General features: G+C 39.0%; 1 long non-coding RNA gene across 1 annotated transcript; it reads right to left on the bottom strand.

The window, feature by feature from the left end:
• Positions 1 to 17,467: 17,467 nt before the first annotated feature.
• Positions 17,468 to 20,038, bottom strand: LOC131128556 (uncharacterized). The gene is made up of 3 exons (XR_013627119.1): positions 19,857 to 20,038; positions 19,431 to 19,549; positions 17,468 to 17,654 (listed from the first exon to the last, which is right to left on the bottom strand). It is a non-coding gene; the product is annotated as an uncharacterized LOC131128556 (long non-coding RNA).
• Positions 20,039 to 22,064: the final 2,026 nt, after the last annotated feature.

Below are 22,064 nucleotides of genomic sequence, written 5' to 3' on the forward strand. Positions count from 1 at the left end.
ACCTCTGATGTCCGCTAGATGTCGCACTGGCCATTGTATGTTCTTGTAAAGCAAAATATTTCTGAGGTGAAAAGTACGGCTGCAAAATCACAAAACATTTTAATTTATGATTAAAGATCAAGTTAAAAGAAAATCTGATACAATGTCATTATTAATATAAAAAGTATTAGATAAAAAGTATTAGATAAAAAGTCCAAATTACAATTACAAGACAAAGTCATAATTATGAAATCAAGTCATAATGACAAAATATAAAGTCAAAATTACAAGATAAAAAGTAATAATTATGACATAGGGCAGTCATAACTCAGAGATAAAAAGCCAAAATGAGATAAAAAGTCATAATTAAAAGATAAAAAAGTCATTATTAAGAGATAAAAAGTCAAAATTGAATTAAAAAGGCATAATCATAAGATAAAAAAAGTCCTACAAAATAGGAAAGTCATAATTATGAGCTAAAAAAGTCAAAATTATTAGATAAAACACCACAATGAAAAGATAAGAAAGTCATAATGCCATGAATAAAAACAATGCACTCACTATTTCATAAACATGACTTTTTAATCTCAGAATTCTGACCTTTTATCTCATAATTATGACTTTTTAGCTCATAATTACAACTTCCCATGAGGATTTCAGAGATCGGCTTCCATAAAAAAGTTCGAGAACCACCGTTTTGCTCAGGTTTTATAACGTAAAGCACTTAAAAGACTGTCTCCATGGTCAAAGTCAATGTCATACACAGATACCACATACACACAGGTGTGTGTACTATACATTCATATTGAGGTGTACACACAGTAGATGTACACGCGGGCGCACTTGACATACAGTACATACTGTATATTGTGATGATGATGATGTGCTGGATGCTCACATCAGCGCAGCGCCACTGTGTCGCCATACTGTCGCCCCATCATCGTCATGGAGACCCTAGAAGTTATAACATTGTGTGTGTGTGTACTCGAGGAACAATAGGCAGAGTGACAATGAATCTGATAGGGGTTACGACCCCACACAGCAGGATGCTCAAACTGTGGCTCCTTAGCTCTTGGTCAAGATTTTCTTCTTACTATACATAGACGATTGGAAATGTGAGTACATTAGTACGTTCAAGTACAGAATAATGACACCGTATAATGTATTTGATGTGTGTGTGCACATGTATGACGCACGTGCATGTCTGTTGACCCGACCACCGCGGTCCCCCTCCTTGCAAACTCGTCACAAAGTCTGTCACCATCCAGTCCAGTCACCATGGCGCCCAACTTGGCCGAGACCCGACGGCGGCAGGGACCACCTTGTCCCCATGGCAACCTGTCTGGGATGTAACACCCTGCACCCGCACTGAGAAATATATACACATGCACACATACCTAAATGAGCACATGACAGTTATTGTAAGAAAACGACCGACGAAGGTCAGACGGCGTTGCGGCTTGCAGGGACTCTTCTGTAACGTATAACGGAACATCACATCGTGTAAGACAGCATGACGTAATTGAGTCAACCGTCGAAAATGATGATTGATGGCCAAAATGCACGGGAAAGTTGAGCAAATCGGACAAAGTTCCGTCATGTGTTCATGCATTTTGTCTCCAAATGTGGTTCATATAGAAAGAAATACATACACATTGCAATGCATTGTGTGTTTTTTTAATGATGTCAGTCTCCTTTTAAACTGTATTATACTCAAAATGTGGTTCATATTGAAAGAAATACATACACATTGCAATGCATTGTGTTTTTAATGATGTCAAGTCTCCATTTAAACTGTATTATACCCAAAATGTGGTTCATATAGAAAGAAATACATACACATTGCAATGCATTGTGTTTTTAATGATGTAAGTCTCCTTTTAAACTGTATTATACTCCAAATGTGGTTCATATAGAAAGAAATACATACACATTGCAATGCATTGTGTGTTTTTTAATGATGTCAGTCTCCTTTTAAACTGTATTATACTCCAAATGTGGTTCATATAGAAAGAAATACATACACATTGCAATGCATTGTGTGTTTTTTAATGATGTCAGTCTCCTTTTAAACTGTATTATACCCAAAATGTGGTTCATATAGAAAGAAATACATACACATTGCAATGCATTGTGTTTTTAATGATGTAAGTCTCCTTTTAAACTGTATTATACTCCAAATGTGGTTCATATAGAAAGAAATACATACACATTGCAATGCATTGTGTGTTTTTTAATGATGTCAGTCTCCTTTTAAACTGTATTGTACTCAAAATGTGGTTCATATAGAAAGAAATACATACACATTGCAATGCATTGCGTGTTTTTAATGATGTCAGTCTCCTTTTAAACTGTATTATACCCAAAATGTGGTTCATATAGAAAGAAATACATACACATTGCAATGCATTGTGTGTTTTTAATGATGTCAGTCACCCTTTTAAACTGTATTATACTCCAAATGTGGTTCATATAGAAAGAAATACATACACATTGCAATGCATTGTGTGTTTTTTTAATGATGTCAGTCTCCTTTTAAACTGTATTATACCCAAAATGTGGTTCATATAGAAAGAAATACATACACATTGCAATGCATTGTGTGTTTTTTTAATGATGTCAGTCTCCTTTTAAACTGTATTATACTCCAAATGTGGTTCATATAGAAAGAAATACATACACATTGCAATGCATTGTGTGTTTTTTTAATGATGTCAGTCTCCTTTTAAACTGTATTATACCCAAAATGTGGTTCATATAGAAAGAAATACATACACATTGCAATGCATTGTGTGTTTTTTTAATGATGTCAGTCTCCTTTTAAACTGTATTATACCCAAAATGTGGTTCATATAGAAAGAAATACATACACATTGCAATGCATTGTGTGTTTTTAATGATGTCAGTCTCCTTTTAAACTGTATTATACTCCAAATGTGGTTCATATCGAAAAAAAATACATACACATTGCAATGCATTGTGTGTTTTTAATGACGTCAGTCTCCTTTTAAACTGTATTATACTCCAAATGTGGTTCATATAGAAAGAAATACATACACATTGCAATGCATTGTGTGTTTTTAATGACGTCAGTCTCCTTTTAAACTGTATTATACTCCAAATGTGGTTCATATGGAAAGAAATACATACACATTGCAATGCATTGTGTGTTTTTAATGATGTCAGTCTCCTTTTAAACTGTATTATACCCAAAATGTGGTTCATATAGAAAGAAATACATACACATTGCAATGCATTGTGTTTTTAAGGATGTCAGTCTCCTTTTAGGGTCTCCTGGGTTCGATAGAAGTATTATTTATGTGAAATACATGGTTGTTCCAAATGTAATTTCTGGTCCACAATCTATGAACATGAAGACTTTTGAGTTCAAGTCATCGTTCGATAACTTATCAAACATTAATCGCACTTCTTTTGTGCCACCTCTGTTTGGTCATCCTTCATGTAGGCCAAGAGTAGCAGCAGCAGGGGGAGAATTCCCATGTTTGCAAGAGGTGATGCCGCCGAGCAGCCGAGACAAGCCACCAATCACCGAGACACAATGACGGATCCTCCTGGCTGACTTACAGAACATCCGTCAAACATCGCTTTGTTAGCCGTGCATTCCTCCTCGCTTTTGTCCCCCTCCCTGTGTCGGCCGCCCCTTCAAATCAAATCATACTAGTTATTTTTTCATCCTTAAACTTTCACTTCTGAAAACAAAACTGCAGCATTGGGGAATTCCAAAAGCCAGTTTTACGCCTTTGTTAGCTTAGCATAAGTCTGTCACAACATCGGTGTTTTAATTAAGTTGACATGAAGACGGACAGCGAAGACAAAGACAGAACCCCAGGCGGCCGAATAGAATGTTCTTAACATGGAGCGGCCTTAGAAACGCGTCTTTACTTTGTCCTCCTGTCTGCACTTGTAGGAATCCAGTCTTTTGGGTCAGTAATCATTTCGTATAAAAACAACTTTTTTTTACTAGATAGCACTAAAATGATGCACATTGTTGTCCAATAAGGACATATACAAAGAAAACAAGATATTGGTGCATATTACAGTTTTTCTCGATTGTTTACACACCATTTGTGATGCCTGAGACCCAATGACCACAACATATAACCAAGCAATGTGTATGTATTTCTTTCTATATGAACCACATTTGGAGTACAATACAGTTTAAAAGGAGTCTTGACATAATTAAAAACACGCAATGCATTGCAATGTGTATGTATTTCTTTCTATATGAACCACATTTGGAGTATAATACAGTTTAAAAGGAGACTGACATCATTAAAAACACACAATGCATTGCAATGTGTATGTATTTCTTTCTATATGAACCACATTTGGAGTATAATACAGTTTAAAAGGAGTCTTGACATCATTAAAAACACACAATGCATTGCAATGTGTATGTATTTCTTTCTATATGAACCACATTTGGAGTACAATACAGTTTAAAAGGAGTCTTGACATAATTAAAAACACGCAATGCATTGCAATGTGTATGTATTTCTTTCTATATGAACCACATTTGGAGTATAATACAGTTTAAAAAGAGACTTGACGCCATTAAAAAAACACAATGCATTGCAATGTGTATGTATTTCTTTCTATATGAACCACATTTGGAGTATAATACAGTTTAAAAGGAGTCTTGACATCATTAAAAACACGCAATGCATTGCAATGTGTATGTATTTCTTTCTATATGAACCACATTTGGAGTATAATACAGTTTAAAAGGAGACTGACGTCATTAAAAACACACAATGCATTGCAATGTGTATGTATTTTTTTCTATATGAACCACATTTGGAGTGTAATACAGTTTAAAAGGAGACTGACATTAAAAACACGCAATGCATTGCAATGTGTATGTATTTCTTTCTATATGAACCACATTTGGAGTATAATACAGTTTAATTGGAGACTGACATCATTAAAAACACAATGCATTGCAATGTGTATGTATTTCTTTCTATATGAACCACATTTGGAGTATAATACAGTTTAAAAGGAGTCTTGACATCATTAAAAACACACAATGCATTGCAATGTGTATGTATTTCTTTCTATATGAACCACATTTGGAGTATAATACAGTTTAAAAGGAGTCTTGACATCATTAAAAACACACAATGCATTGCAATGTGTATGTATTTCTTTCTATATGAACCACATTTGGAGTACAATACAGTTTAAAAGGAGTCTTGACATAATTAAAAACACGCAATGCATTGCAATGTGTATGTATTTCTTTCTATATGAACCACATTTGGAGTATAATACAGTTTAAAAGGCGACTGACGTCATTAAAAACACACAGTGCATTGCAATGTGTATGTATTTCTTTCTATATGAACCACATTTGGAGTATAATACAGTTTAAAAGGAGACTGACGTCATTAAAAACACACAATGCATTGCAATGTGTATGTATTTCTTTCTATATGAACCACATTTGGAGTATAATACAGTTTAAAAGGAGACTTGACGCCATTAAAAAAACACAATGCATTGCAATGTGTATGTATTTCTTTCTATATGAACCACATTTGGAGTATAATACAGTTTAAAAGGAGACTGACATCATTAAAAACACACAATGCATTGCAATGTGTATGTATTTCTTTCTATATGAACCACATTTGGAGTATAATACAGTTTAAAAGGAGTCTTGACATCATTAAAAACACAATGCATTGCAATGTGTATGTATTTCTTTCTATATGAACCACATTTGGAGTATAATACAGTTTAAATGGAGACTTGACATCATTAAAAACACAATGCATTGCAATGTGTATGTATTTCTTTCTACATGAACCACATTTGGAGTATAATACAGTTTAAATGGAGACTTGACATCATTAAAAACACAATGCATTGCAATGTGTATGTATTTCTTTCTACATGAACCACATTTGGAGTATAATACAGTTTAAAAGGAGACTGACATCATTAAAAAACACACAATGCATTGCAATGTGTATGTATTTCTTTCGAGAAAAGCTGTAAGATCATTAAAAACCAAAGAAGTTGATTATTACACTTGGTTTGTTGGTATTTCACTGAATTAATTAGTCATTTATTGCTAATATAAGAATATATACATATGTGCAGTATTATATCGACGGTTGGGTCCACGAGAACAAGACGAGCTTTAACATTATTATCAGCAGCGGAGCAGCCCCCACCCCCCGCCAGTGGACGCCAGCCGGGAGGTGTGTGTAGTCACACAGTGCATGTAAAAGTGTGTGTGTGAAGTGAGTGTGAATGGTATGCTGTTGACAGCCTGACGGACTGCGTTGAATTGTGGGAGAAAAAAAAAAAAGAGCTGACTCGACGGGAGCTGATGTCTGACATGACCCCGCTCGGTGGGGAGCGTCTTGGGGCGCTGCTGTTAACTTGTTAGCGTTAGTGTGTGTGTGTGTGTGTTGCAAAATAACAGCGTTGTTGCAAAGTACATGGAAGCAATTTTCCCCCTTAAGAAACAATGGAATGAGAAATGATCTGTTACAGAGTCAAACTGCGGTCATCTCGAGTTTGCTATTGGACAAACCTAGTGGGCATGCATGACTGCAATATTATACCATGTTTTGAACTGGTTTACGGGGTATCTGGCAATGGTGCTCCAAGTGGCCAGGTAGAGGTCACATGACCAAGGGGCGGAGTTATTCTCATAAAAACATTAGTGTGTGTGTGTGAGAGAGAAAAAAAAGCACTTTGATGGACGTGACACTGGACTTCTCCCGCTGCGTAACCCATCGCTCTCAAGTCCTCTTGCTCCCGTGTCCCCCCTGCCGCCCCCCCCCCCATCCGTATCGAATGGCTCTCCTTGACCTTCTCGCTCTTTGTCGTCTCCCTCACCCTTTCTCGCTCTGCGCTCCCTCCTCAAGGTGCATTCAACTTGGTAAAGTGATCTACGAGGGCCAGCGTGGGCAACCCCCCCCCCCCACCTCCATACCCGGGGACTACTATCCTCTATTTGGCCCGTTTCCACCATCTTCAGTCCCCCGCTCTTGTATGATCCGACCATTTTTCCCATTTCTTCACCTCCACCCTTGTCCGTTCTCTCCTCTTTTGCCACCAGTCACCGATAAACGCCCACAAAGACCCCCACTGTCTACCGTGACCCTCCATTCCATCCACCCGCCGCCCTCCTCCATGGCCTGTCCTGAAGCAGCCAAGCGTAGGCTAAAGAAGGGGGAGACCGTTTATCTTGAGAACACACCCCCAAAACCCCCTAACCCCTCCTTCTTTTTTTTTTTTTTTTACCTTTACCTCCCTTTTACTCACTTTACCCTCCTGACTCATACTGGGATTTTGTTAAATTCCCAGTTGCTCTCTGACTCCACTTCTACTTGTTGTTGTGGGAAAATGCACTATTATTAATTGCTATTGTTGTGATGCTATTCCATTATTATTATGATTATTATTATGACCATGTTATACTATTGTACTAAGTCTCTAATAAGCATTTATGCTGGAATTTAAACAATTTAAAGCAGTTTTTTGTAAGCCCAAAAAAAAAAAAAAACAAGACACATTACAGAGATGCAGGCTAAATTTAAAGATGTGTAGCGAAGCCTATTTTTTTATATAAAGTGGTAGGCTTATAGACGGGGATTGGGTCAGAAGTGGTATCAAGTCCTTAAGGAAGGTTGGTCTACCTTCATGAAATAAAATGAAAAGTATTGGGAGTGACCGGGATGGATAGGATCAGGAACGAGTACATCAGAGGGACATATATATATATATTGGTAGAAGGATGCTTCATTTAGAGCTACCAGGTAGAAAATGTAGAGGAAGACCAAAGAGGAGGTTTATGGATGTAGTGTAGGAGGACATGAGGGTAGTTGGGGTGAAAAGAGAATAAAGTTGTCATTTTTGGAAAATTAGATGGAAAAATGTTAGGAGAATAAAGTCAAAATATTATGGGAAAAAAGTCTGAATTACGAGAAGAAGAAAGTTGAAATAGGTGGAAAATGCTAATAAAAAATCAGTTAGAAAAAAACTGCTGTAATTCTGCAAGAATAAATACCTGATAGGAAGAATATTGTAATAGTAATTTTAGTATCAAAAGTTATTTTTTAAAAATTGTAATTTCATGAAAACCAAACAAAACAAATAAAAGCATATCACAAAGCTGAGATGCAGTTTTTTTTAATATACCTACCTTCTGAGCATATCTACAGTACATGTGTTGCTTTACACCAGGGGCCCGCGGGCCAAATGCGGCCCGCAGGACACTAGTTTGAGGCCCGCCGCCTTGATATGAAAGTTTAATGTTAGTGCGGCTGTATGGTATCATGTACCCAGAAAAAATTATTACGTTTGATTAATGTTCATGTTAAAGGTTAAATAACTGTTAATAGTTATCCTCCCTATCCGTGTGGAAGTGGTAAGTTTTTGGCTATTTAAATTTAAAGGAAATAACTTGAAGGCTACCGTTTAGGTCGCTAGCTCTCTAGTTTGCGAGTTAGCATGTGTCTCGAGACCCTGCAGTTGCGCAATATGTTGTAAATAAAAAGAGTATAAATGTGACTATAGTCGTGTTTTGTCATGTCTACAGGGCTCTAATAATGCTTTGTTCATTTTAATCTGAAAATAATAATTTGTCTACCCACCAACTATATGTGGTTTCTTAAGTTTTTATTATTATTATTATATTTATTTATTACTGATTGATTGATTTTCTTTATTCTTGATTTGTTTATTTATTTTTCATCTTATTTTGTGCAGAAAAATAAAAATTAAGATATTTGAAAACAGTGGAATGTTTTATCAGAACTTTTATTGTAGAAAATTGGAACCAATGCGAAGTTTTTTTTTATTTTTTTGTTTTTAATAAATGCATTTTTTTTGTTTTTTTTTGTAAAACCTGATGCGTCCCAGTCTCACCCAGACCCTAGCTCCAGTGGCCCCCAAGTAAATTGAGTTTCCTTTCATTCTTCACCCTGTGGTCCTTGCTGGAAATAGTTTGGACCCGTCTCCTCTCGGGACACATAGAACTGTTGTAACATCATTAAATAGTTAATTTTTCATAATAGGAACCAGTAACTTCATTATGCATGGAGCCTCTGTGGCCATTTTGAACATAACATCCAATGCTCAGTGCCGTCAATCCCCAAAGCATTCAATGTGCAAACATGAATGAATCCTAATGGGTCTTGTTGGCCACTTAAGTGCCGCCATTGCTCTGTCTGTCTGTCTGCATGAATAGAATAAGCCTTAATGGCGCTTGTTTGCCACTCCACTGCTTTCCCTTATTCTCCTCCTGTGTTATCACCACTGATCAGTGTAGGTATCTGCACACAAGTGTGTGTGTGTGTGGTTGTGTGTGGGAGAAAGCGCCCACTATCATCTTCCTTCTTTTTTTTTTTTTTTTTTTTAAATCAGTCCTCCTCATCAGTGCACCTCGTCTGAGGAGGTCATGTTTTCATTCGCCCCAATCGGCTGGCCTGAACGATAAGACAATTTGTCAGGTGGAAATCAGAGAGGACCTTCTTAGTTTAGGAGGGGGACGAAAGACAACATGGACAAAAAGTTTCGGATTAAAATGCAAGAAAATATAGACTGGTGAGGTCAGAGGTCACTGATGTAGGGTGCTCTTCCATACCAAAACTGTTCAAATTCAACTGTTGAGTATTTGAATGGGGACACATTTTGTTAAGTATTTTCAAGTCACAAGACAAAAGTCCGAGTCCCAAGTCCCTTATGTCAAAGTCCAAACAGAGTCCAAAATCATCAAAAATTACGACTTTGCCTAAATACAGGAGACCCACGTTCTCCTCCATTGTTTCTTCATGGGTCTCATCTAGAGCAGGGGTCTCAAACTCAATTTACCTGGGGGCCACTGGAGCTAGGGTCTGGGCAAGGCTGGGCCGCATCAGGTTTTCTAAAAAAAAACAAAAAAATGCATTTATTAAAAACAAAAAAAATTAAAAAACTTTGCTTTGGTTCCAATTTTCTACAATAAAAGCTCTGATAAAACATTCCACTGTTCTCAAATATCTTATTTTTTATTTTTCTGCACAAAATAAGATGAAAAATAAATAAACAAATCAAGAATAAAGACAATCAATCAATTAGTAATAAATAAATATAATAATAATAATAAAAAATTAAGAAACCACATATAGTTGGTGGGTAGACAAATTATTTTTTTTCATATTAAAATGAACAAAGCATTATTAGAGCCCTGTAGACATGACAAAACACGACTATAGTCACATTTATACTCTTTTTATTTACAACATATTGCGCAACTGCGGGGTCTTGAGACACATGCTAACTCGCAAACTAGAGAGCTAGCGACCTAAACAGGTAGCCTTCAAGTTATTTCCTTTAAACTTAAATAGTCAAAAACTTACCACTTCCACACGGATAGGGAGTTATTTAACCTTTAACATGAACATTAATAAAAAACGTAATAATTTTTTCTGGGTACATGATACCATACAGCATCCATATCAAACTTGCGCGGGCCGCACTAACATTAAAATTTCATATCAAGGCGGGGGCCTCAAACTAGTGTCCTGCGCGCCACATTTGGCCCGCGGGCCGCATGTTTGACACCCCTGATGCTTGATTTTCCCAGATATCTCCATCCTCCACCCGAGAACATTGTTACCCTTTAATATTTACCACGGAGCTACAAATTGTATCCACTGATGTCAACAATGAAACAACACCTGATATTACATGTGGCAAAATGTGGTTTTGCAGTGCTTACCTTTTCATCATGCATTCCATTCCCTCGCCACTCCAGACCCGACTAATCCCATCAACTCCCACGGCAGCGCCCTCCTTTAATTGACACGTTATTGCTCCCCGATTGCATTTATGGCACGCAGATGCGATTGTTCGAACGGCAAACCTAATAAGACCTCGCTTGGCATTTTTCTTTTTCATCTTCAAAAACAAGGTGACAGCTTTTTTCATTTTCAGCGCTGGTCCACTCGTTGTTGATTTAGCTCACAAGTGGCTGAAGGAGTGGATGGAGGCAGACACTTTATTGTACAACCCTTTATATTTGGATTCCAGTGGGGAAATAAAGATTTTATTTTAGATGTGCTCTGTATTATTTATTCATATGAGCAGCGGCTATTGACGCTTTGTATGTGTGTGTGTTGGATAAACACGATATTACGCTTTGGATCAGAACAAAGACTAAAATTGTGTAAGATAGAGCTCTATATTATCAGACCCGTCAACCAAAAGGAACAAAATTGATATAAATTCTATTCAAAATGAAAATGAAGTAGACTTTTTAAACGTGTACTCCTTGTTCATCCTCTGCATGGGCGACGTAAGCGTTGGTGATGTAAGCAATTCCTTGAGTCATTTCACGACAAATTAGTATTTGTAAACATTAACAATACTCTTTAGTCTGATGACTTGAAAATACTTGAGATTTTCAGTAAGTATTTTGAGTAAAATTATTGAGTAACGTGACCGTTAAGTCATAAAGCACCAAATTTTCCCACCTGGGATTTTATTTATCACAAGCACTATTACCTGGGACTTAATAGTGCTTATGACTTGGACTAGTGTGTCTTGACTCAAGACTTGACTTGGACTTGTACATCTTGACTCAAGACTTGACTTGGACTTGTACATCTTGACTCAAGACTTGACTTGGACTTGTACTTTTTGACTCAAGACTTGACTTGGACTTGTACTTTTTGACTCAAGACTTGACTTAGACTTGTACATCTTGACTCAAGACTTGACTTGGACTTGTACATCTTGATTCAAGACTTGACTTGGACTCGTATGTCTTGACTCAAGACTTGACTTGGACTCGTATGTCTTGACTCAAGACTTGACTTGGACTCGTATGTCTTGACTCAAGACTTGACTTGGACTCGTATGTCTTGACTCAAGACTTGACTTGGACTCGTATGTCTTGACTCAAGACTTGACTTGGACTTGTATGTCTTGACACAAGACTTGGCTTGGACTCGTATGTCTTGACTCAAGACTTGGCTTGGACTTGTATGTCTTGACACAAGACTTAACTTGGACTTGTACATCTTGACTCAAGACTTGACTTGGACTTGTACATCTTGACTCAAGACTTGACTTGGACTTGTACTTCTTGACTCAAGAATTGACTTGGACTTGTACTTCTTGACTCAAGAATTGACTTGGACTTGTACATCTTGACTCAAGACTTGACTTGGACTTGTACATCTTGACTCAAGACTTGACTTGGACTTGTACATCTTGACTCAAGACTTGACTTGGACTTGTACATCTTGACTCAAGACTTGACTTGGACTTGTACTTTTTGACTTAAGAATTGACTTAGACTTGTACATCTTGACTCAAGACTTGACTTGGACTCGTACGTCTTGACTCAAGACTTGACTTGGACTCGTATGTCTTGACTCAAGACTTGACTTGGACTTGTACATCTTGATTCAAGACTTGACTTGGACTCGTATGTCTTGACTCAAGACTTGACTTGGACTCGTATGTCTTGACTCAAGACTTGACTTGGACTCGTATGTCTTGACACAAGACTTGACTTGGACTCATATGTCTTGACTCAAGACTTGACTTGGACTCATATGTCTTGACTCAAGACTTGGCTTGGACTTGTATGTCTTGACACAAGACTTAACTTGGACTTGTACATCTTGACTCAAGACTTGACTTGGACTTGTACATCTTGACTCAAGACTTGACTTGGACTTGTACTTCTTGACTCAAGAATTGACTTGGACTTGTACTTCTTGACTCAAGACTTGACTTGGACATGTATGTCTTAACTCAAGACTTGACTTGGACTTGTACGTCTTGACTCAAGACTTTACTTGGATTTGTACTTCTTGACTCAAGACTTGACTTGGACTTGTATGTCTTGACTTAAGACTTGACTTGGACTTGTATGTCTCTCAACTTGGACTTGTATGTCTCTCGACTTGGACTTGTATGTCTTGACCTAAGACTTGCCTTGTATGTCTTGAACAAAGACTTGACTTGGACTTGTATGTCTTGACACAAGACTTGACTTGGACTTGTGTGTCTTGACTTAAGACTTGACTTGGACTTGTACTTCTTGACTCAAGACTTGACTTGGACTTGTACTTCTTGACTCAAGACTTGACTTGGACTCATGTCTTGACTCAAGACTTGACTTGGACTCATGTCTTGACTCAAGACTTGACTTGGACTCATGTCTTGACTCAAGACTTGACCTCATATGTCTTGACTCAAGACTTGACTTGGACTTGTACTTCTTGACTTAAGACTTGATTTGGACTTGTACTTCTTGACTCAAGACTTGACTTGGACTCATGTCTTGACTCAAGACTTGACTTGGACTTATATGTCTTGACTCAAGACTTGACTTGGACTTGTACTTCTTGACTTAAGACTTGAGTTGGACTTGTACTTCTTGACTCAAGACTTGACTTGGACTCATATGTCTTGACTCAAGACTTGACTTGGACTCATATGTCTTGACTCAAGACTTGACTTGGACTTGTATGTCTTGACACAAGACTTGAATTGGATTTGTACATCTAGACTCAAGACTTGACTTGGACTCGTATGTCTTGACTCAAGACTTGACTTGGACTTGTATGTCTCTCGACTTGGACTTGTATGTCTTGACTTAAGACTTGGCTTGTATGTCTTGAACAACGACTTGACTTGGACTTGTGTGTCTTGACTCAAGACTTGACTTGGACTTATATGTCTTGACTTGGACTTGTACGTCTCGACTTTGAGTTGTATGTCATGACTTAAGAACTGACTTGGACTTGTATGTCTTGACTCGCACATGTATGTCATGACTTAAGACCTGACTTGGACTTGTACGTCTTGACTCGCACATGTATGTCATGACTTAAGACCTGACTTGGACTTATATGTCTTGACTTGGACTTGTATGTCTCGACTTTGAGTTGTATGTCATGACTTAAGAACTGACTTGGACTTGTATGTCTTGACTCGCACATGTATGTCATGACTTAAGACCTGACTTGGACTTGTATGTCTTGACTCGCACATGTATGTCATGACTTAAGACCTGACTTGGACTTGTATGCCTTGAGCCAAAACTTGATATGGACTTGTATGTTTTGATTTAAGACTTGCCTTGAGACTTGGGATTAGAGACTTGAGAGTGCCACCTCTGATGTTTGCCATTATTGACATTACTGTTGGTCAATCCATCCCGGAAAAGTAATCCATAATTAATCATCATTAATAATCGCATTATTTCTGCTTGGAGAACTGATGACATCAGAAACATGCTAGCCAGCTAAGTGATTCGTCAGGTGGCCAATGGACAATTGTGTGTGTGTGTGTGTGTGTGTGTGTGTGTGTGTGTGTGATACATCCAACCCCAGGTCTCTGGGTCAGAGTTCCTGACACACACTCACACCCAGCGGGGCGACTAAATAATTAAGTCTGGCCATGATTGACAGACAGTTGTAGACACACACAGACAGAGGGCATTACTTTCCCATAATCAGTAAACACTGACAAGACAGGCGCGCTGACAGAGGAGTCGAACATTAATTAGGTCATCCTCATTAATCAATCAGAAAAAGTGTCATCTGCTTTTTCACCCACGTGACCAGGAACAATTTGTGTTTCCGTTCATCTCCTGTTACACACGGAATGTATGGGAAAATATGGAATGACTGACTGTTAATAATTATCCTCCCTATCCGTGTGGAAGTGGTAAGTTTTTGGCTATTTAAGTTTAAAGGAAATAACTTGAAGGCTACCTGTTTAGGTCGCTAGCTCTCTAGTTTGCGAGTTAGCATGTGTCTCAAGACCCTGCAGTTGCGCAATATGTTGTAAATAAAAACAGTATAAATGTGACTATAGTCGTGTTTTGTCATATCTACAGGGCTCTAATAATACTTTGTTGGAGCCTATCCCAGAAGACTTTGGTCGAGAGGCGGGGTACACCCTGGACTGGTGGCCAGCCAATCACAGGACACATATAGACAAACAACCATTCACACTCACATTCATACCTATGGATAATTTGGAGTCGCCAATTTTGTAGGAGGAGACCAAAGAAACCGGAGAAAACCCACGCACACACGGGAAGAACAGAGATACCCAAACAGAGATTCAAACCCAGGTCTTTCCGATCCCCTGACATGCTAACCACTCATCCACCGTGCAGCCTTATATGAAACAATAATAAAATGTGGGCCTTTCAGTGTCGGCTCGCCTGATGCACCCATTTTGAGAAAGATGCTACTGTTTCAAGTTCCCTGCCCACCTTTGAAGGGTGCACTTAAGGGTGTGGGTGGAGGGTGGGTGCACGGGGGGGGGGGGGACCTGTAGATTGAAATGGTGTGCCCCTCCCACCCGGCATCACCGTGTCTCCCCACCCCGTGCCTGCCACTCCATCCCCTTGATTCTGAGAGGCTGTGGTCACAAAGAGACATGGCTCGGGTTGCGGCGGCATATTCACCCACCCACTTTGTTTTCAAATGGTTTTGTTTAGTTGTGACACTGCGGACACCCAACACCTTCCAGGAATCGTTTGTGGGGGGAGTCCAGAGGGAGGGTGGCTGCTGCTGCTGCTGTGAGGAGCAGGAGCAAAGCATCATCCAACCTCTGCTCCTCATCCTTCTGGACTCCGAATAACGTAGCTAGTGCACTCAGGAAACCGGAGTACCCGGAGAAAACCCACGCATGCAAACTCCACACAGAGATGGCCGAGGGTGGAATTGAACCCTGGTATGTGAGGTCTGCGCGCTAACCACTCGACCACCATGCCGCCCAAATAACAATAATAATAACAATAATAATAATAGGGCTGCACGGCGGTCGAGTGGTTAGCACACAGACCTCACAGCTAGGAGACCCGAGTTCAATTCCAACTTCGGCCATCTCTATTTGGAGTTTGCATGTTCTCCCCGTGCATGTGTGGGTTTTCCGGTTTCCTCCCACATTCCAAAAACATGCTAGGTTAATTGGTTTAGTCCAAATTGTCCATAGGTATGAATGTGAGTGTGAATGGTTGTTTGTCTATATGTGCCCTGTGATTGGCTGGCCACCAGTCCAGGGTGTACCCCGCCTCTCACTTGAAGACAGCTGGGATAGGCTCCAGCACCCGCATAGAAAAGCAGTAGAAAATGAATTAATGAAAATTAGAGGCTGATGCACGGTGGTTGAGTGGTTAGCGTGTTGGTCACAAAATCAGGAGATCGGGAAGACTTGGGTTGGAATCTCCGTCTGGGCATCTCTATGTGGGGTTTGCATGCTTTCTCCGGGTACTCCGGTTTCCTCTCACATTCCAAAAACATGCTAGGTTAATTAGCGACTCCAAATTGTCCATAGGTATGAATGTGAGTGTGAATGGTTGTTTGTCTATATGTGCCCTGTGATTGGCTGGCCACCAGTCCAGGGTGTACCCCGCCTCTCGCCCGAAGACAGCTGGGATAGGCTCCAGCACCCCCTATGACCCTTGTGTGGACGTGTATTTACCGTTTTATTCCAAATAATTTCCTGCATTTATTTGTACCCAGCGTCATAAACCTTTAGCTTCATTGCTAATCCAAAGCAAAACAGGGCGGGGTAACAGGCTAGGGTAACAGTATGGACGGGGGCAAAATCATGTTAATTGTGTCCAGTGTGCACACAGCTTTACGCTGTCATTTCAACATTAAACTTTGGTATCAAGGTTGGGGGCCTCAAACTAGCATCTCGCGGACCGCATTTGGCCCGCGAGCCGCGAGTTTGAGACCCCTGCCCTACACTTTCCATTGTTCTCAAATATCTTAATTTTTATTTTTCTATACACAAAATAAGATAAAAAAAATAAACAAATTAAGAATAAAGACAATAAATCAGTCAATCGGTAATAAATAAGTAAAATAATAATAAAACAGCAAATAAGAAAAACGTAAGAAACCACATACAGTTGGTAGAGAAATTATTTTTTTCAGATTCAAATGTACAGTATTAACAGTTATTTAACCTTTAACATGAACATTAATGAAACTTCATAATTTGACCCAATTAGCAAGTTAGCATCGCAAGTTAGCATCGTACTCAGTTCCATCTTGAACAACATGCTTCATCTTGACGTGTATTTTCCGTTTTATTCCAAATCATTTCCTGCATTTATTTGTACCCAGCATCATAAGCCTTTAGCTTCATTGCTAATCCAAAGCAAAACAGGGCGGGGTTAACAGGCTAGGGTAACAGTAAAATCATGTTAATTAGCTTTAAGCTGTCATTTCAACATTAAACTTTGGTATCAAGGTTGGGGGCCTCAAGCTAGCGTCTCGCGTACCGCATTTGGCCCGCGGGCCGCAAGTTTGAGACCCCCGGTTTACACGTTAAAACACAGCATAGACATGCATAGCGAATGTGCAGGCAAAAAGAGGCCAAAAAAAGATGGAGGGGGGGCAGTTTCATGTGTGATTCAGAGAGAAAAGAATAGAATGAATCAACAGAAAGAGGAAAGACTATCTGCTGCATTAAAAGCTCTCGGCCTCCACAGTGCCGGCCAGCTAGCATAGTCCCGTCTTTTCTACACTCCTCTTTCAGCAGAGAGCTCCCGGGGGACGGTAACGCTAAGCCCACCTCCATTCTTCCTGCAAAAACTTTGATTTCCTATTAGGTTCCTCCCGATGGGGCGAGTCGCAGGAGGTGCGGGGGGCGAAGGAAGGGTGCTATGTTGTGAAAAAGACCAAAAAAAATCCTAACTTCCTGTTCCGGTTTCTGACTTGGTTATCCCGTTTATTTTTTTTATTCAAATCCTCTTTATTTTTTCTTTATGTTATTACATATTTTAACATTTTTATTCAGAATTATATTTTTTTTTTACATTTATTATACTTATCTGCTCATGTTTTGTTTTTTTTGTGCTGTAATTTCCTTACTGTTCCCATCTGATTCTTTTTTAGCAAAGTAAAAAAAAACATCGGTTCGGCCTGAAGTGACGCTACCGTCGCTATTCATTAAGCGTGACCTGATAAGCATCCAATAGACGAGCGTCAGCTCTATTTAAAAGACGTCTAGGATTGCACGTATTGTGACGCTTCGTACAGAGCGTGGGTTCAATTCTGTGTCTCTTCTGTGCATCGCGGTCCCATGAGGGCAATGCTGGAACAAAAGTGTTTTACTAGCATCCAGGGAGTGGACGCAACAACTGGGGTCTACTGTCCAAGCATTTTGCTCCATCTGACCTCCGTTATAGGAAGTTAACGTAACTTTTCCAGTGTGTTTTTTTCCAGAGTCATTCCCATGTCATGTGTGGGAAAAAAAGGGTCACAGAAATGAAAAGTTGGGCAGGCGAGACGGACATTTGGAGACAGAAACATACAGAGAGAGGACAAAAGACAGCGGGACAGAGGTAGTCAGCGGGAGGAATGATTGATTGATGTGGTCAGTGAGGCGTCACTGATCTCCACGGGAGGACAACCCTGATGATCCCTCCAAGAGGATTGGAAGGTGGAAGCGGATTTTTTTTAGTTAGAATTAGGTGTACAACTGAAATGTCAGATTCGGGATTTTTTTTTATAATTTATTATATATATTTTTTTATAATTTCAATTATTTAATTTAGTTTTTTTATTTTTTTTTTAATTCATACTTAATTATTTTATGCCTTCTTTGCAGATTCCCGACCAGAACAGAACCAGAACAGCCAGCCACTGGAGATATCCAATACCAGTCCCAAAACTGAATAAATATGTTGGATAAATAAATATTTCTTTATTTTTATTTTTTAAATATTAATATTTATTTACTATGTTATTTTATTTATTATTATAATTAATAATTATCTGGGATAGGCTCCAGCACCCCCGCGACCCTCGTGAGGAAAAAGCGGTAGAAAATGAATGAATGAATGAGTAATATATTATTAATATTTAATTAGTAATTATAATTATTTTTAAATTTAATTTACTTAATTTTTTTAAATATTTAAAATATTTAAAATATTTAAAATATAAATAATAATTAGAATATAATTATATTACTAACATTTAATATTCTTAATATTTCTTATTGTTTTAATTCTTACTTTTATAATATTATTATGAGGGGCTCGAAAAAAAAAAAAGAAGTCGTTATGAGGTCAAGAAATTAGATCGTGGTCATAATATCCCACGTCAATATTGGATTTATTTGTTTTTTTTATATTTTCCACATATTTCAATATTCTTCTCATAATATCATGGCTTTATTTCCAGAATATTTTGACCCACACCCTCATTTCCCCCCCCAAATATATTATTAAATTATTCTCGTTGTTTGTGTCTTATGATATAATAATGAATAACAGTGTCAAAAAAATATTTAAACTCTATGCCAATTTTTCAGGATGTGGCCTTTGGTGGAAAAAATGTTTGGACATTTTTTATATTGGCTTTAAGGTCCGTTAACTGTATGAACACTTGTGTTAACACGTGTGTGTGTGTGTGTGTGTGTGGTGGGTCTACCTGTGTCCTCCAAGCATTTTGTCCCCCAACATTGTAACTGTGTCATCCGTAAGTCGAAAATTGCTCCCATTTGTCTGTTGGCGATCTCATTGTGGTCCACCTCCAACCCGGGTCAGAGCCTAAACGTGGGTGATGGGAAATGTAGTAAATAATATTGTAATGTTACGTTACGAGCATACAAAAAGGACATGGTCAAGCTCATACTGTCAATGTCGGTTGAAGGTGGGGGGGGGGGTCAGGTGTGTGAAAATGATACCCTTGTCTGTTCCTTCCTTGCCCCACTCTGAGGCGCTCCACCCAGGCCAAACCTGAGAGAGACCGGGGGTCCCCTGGGATGCGGACAGAGTGGCGGCCGTGCAGCCATTGAGCCCCCTCTGAAAGGGAACCAAAGACAAGCAAAAAGCCTCAATGTACTGTATCCCTCACCTGAAAGCAGATCCATGGAGGGAGAGGAGGGCGGTGGTGGACTGTACAATAGCAGCGGGGAGAGGAGGCTGACATGATCCTCAGAAGCAACACTTGTTCCTCATAGTCATTCCCTCAATGTTGTTCTCCTGTTGACAGGAGGATGCTCATGCATTGATGCTAAATATCATCCTCAAGGTACAAGAGTGACCACCTGGTTAAAAAAACAACAACAGAAATGGGTGCTGGAGCCTATCCCAGCTGTCTTCATGTGAGAGGCGGGGTACACCCTGGACTGGTGGCCAGCCAATCACAGGGCACATATAGACAAACAACCATTCACACTCACATTCATACCTATGGACAATTTGGAGTCGCTAATTAACCTAGCATGTTTTTGGAATGTGGGAGGAAACCGGAGTACCCGGAGAAAACCCACGCATACACGGGGAGAACATGCAAACTCCAAATAGAGATGGCCGAAAGTGGAATTGAACTCGGGTCTCCTAGCTGCGAGGCCTACATGCTAACCACTCGGACACTGTGCAGCCCATAAGTAATACATTCATTCATTCATTTTCTACCACCTCACGAGGGTCACGGGGTGCTGGAGCCTATCCCAGCTGTCTTCGGGCGAGAGGCGGGGTACACCCTAAACTGGTGGCCAGCCAATCACAGGGCACATATAGACAAACAACCATTCACACTCACATTCATACCTATGGACAATTTGGAGTCGCCAATTAACCTAGCATGTTTTTGGAATGTGGGGGGAAAACGGAAAACCCGGGGAAAACCCACGCATGCAAACTCCAAATAGAGATCGCCGAGGGGGGAATTGAACTCGGGTCTCCTAGCTGCGAGGCCTACATGCTAACCACTCATCCACCATGCAGCCCATAAGTAATGCAATTGTAAATAAAATAAATGTTATAGTGCAATATACATATATATTATAGTGTATGCTTCAATATGATTATGACAGAATTATGACAGATTATGTTGAATATAAAAATTGCCAATGACACAATGTCAATACATGAACTACCACATGTCATCTAATAAAGCCAAAATATAATAGGGATGTCAAAAAAAATCATTTAAAATAAAAAAAAGTAAAATCACAATTAATCCCACTAGTTAAAACATAATTAATCACAATTAATCACTGAAACAAAGATGTTTTTTAATGTTAATTAATGTTAATAATTAGGGATATAAATCTCTTTGTGGTAAACGATTCAATACGGTTCAGTTATGATTCAAAAACAACATCTCTAATAAAAGTGACATAATAAAAATACTGAATACAAATAGCCAATAAATATTGTGGTTCTTCATTGTTAATGAATTATTTTCAATTTGCCAATAAAAGATATTGTGAATAATATATATTGGAAGAAAAATGGTCAGAAACAAGCGCTGATTTTTCCTGCACCCTCTAACATAGCTCTCATATTCCAAGGTGTGAAAAAGATGGAAAAGCACCTGCAGCAAAATCACTTCCGAACTTCAAGTGGGCAGAATCACTTGCTCTCTTCTTCTTCTTCTTCTTCTTCAGCTGAGGAGGAGGAGAAGGAGGGGGGGGGGGCGGCTGCACGCCCTGGAAATCTGACCCGGCTGGAAGACAGTGTGTCAAAGGAAGTCAATAGCCTTACAGTTTAAGTGTTTCCCATTGGAAGTTACAACACACACAAACATATCCTGGTTTTTTTGTTGGTTTTCCGACATAGAAAATATCATTCAATACCATCCTTCCTCATACAATATAATAAAATTATGATTTATTAATTAATTAGGCATGATATGAGGACATTGGGTATCCATCATTCCGGATTTCAGAGGTCATATTTTCATCTATTGTGATCACCGGAATCACCCTTTCAATGTCTACACCAGGGGTCTCAAACACACGGCACACAACCAAATGTGGCCCGCAGGACACTAGTTTGAGGCCCCTGCCTTGATATGAAAGTTTAATATTAGTGCGGCCCGCGCAAGTTTGATATGGATGCTGTATGGTATCATGTACCCAGAAAAAATTATTACGTTTGATTAATGTTCATGTTAAAGGTTAAATAACTGTTAATAGTTATCCTCCCTATCCGTGTGGAAGTGGTAAGTTTTTGGCTATTAAAGTTTAAAGGTGCTTTGCAAAAATTTTTTCAACTAAAATGTGCTGCTTCGGGCCACTTTCCAACATGCTAGTAACATGCTGCCTCTAACATG

This window comes from Doryrhamphus excisus, linkage group LG3 (genome assembly GCF_037039965.1).
Source record: "Doryrhamphus excisus strain RoL-2023G ecotype Guam linkage group LG3, RoL_Dexc_Guam_v1.1, whole genome shotgun sequence".
Lineage (NCBI taxonomy): Eukaryota > Metazoa > Chordata > Actinopteri > Syngnathiformes > Syngnathidae > Doryrhamphus > Doryrhamphus excisus.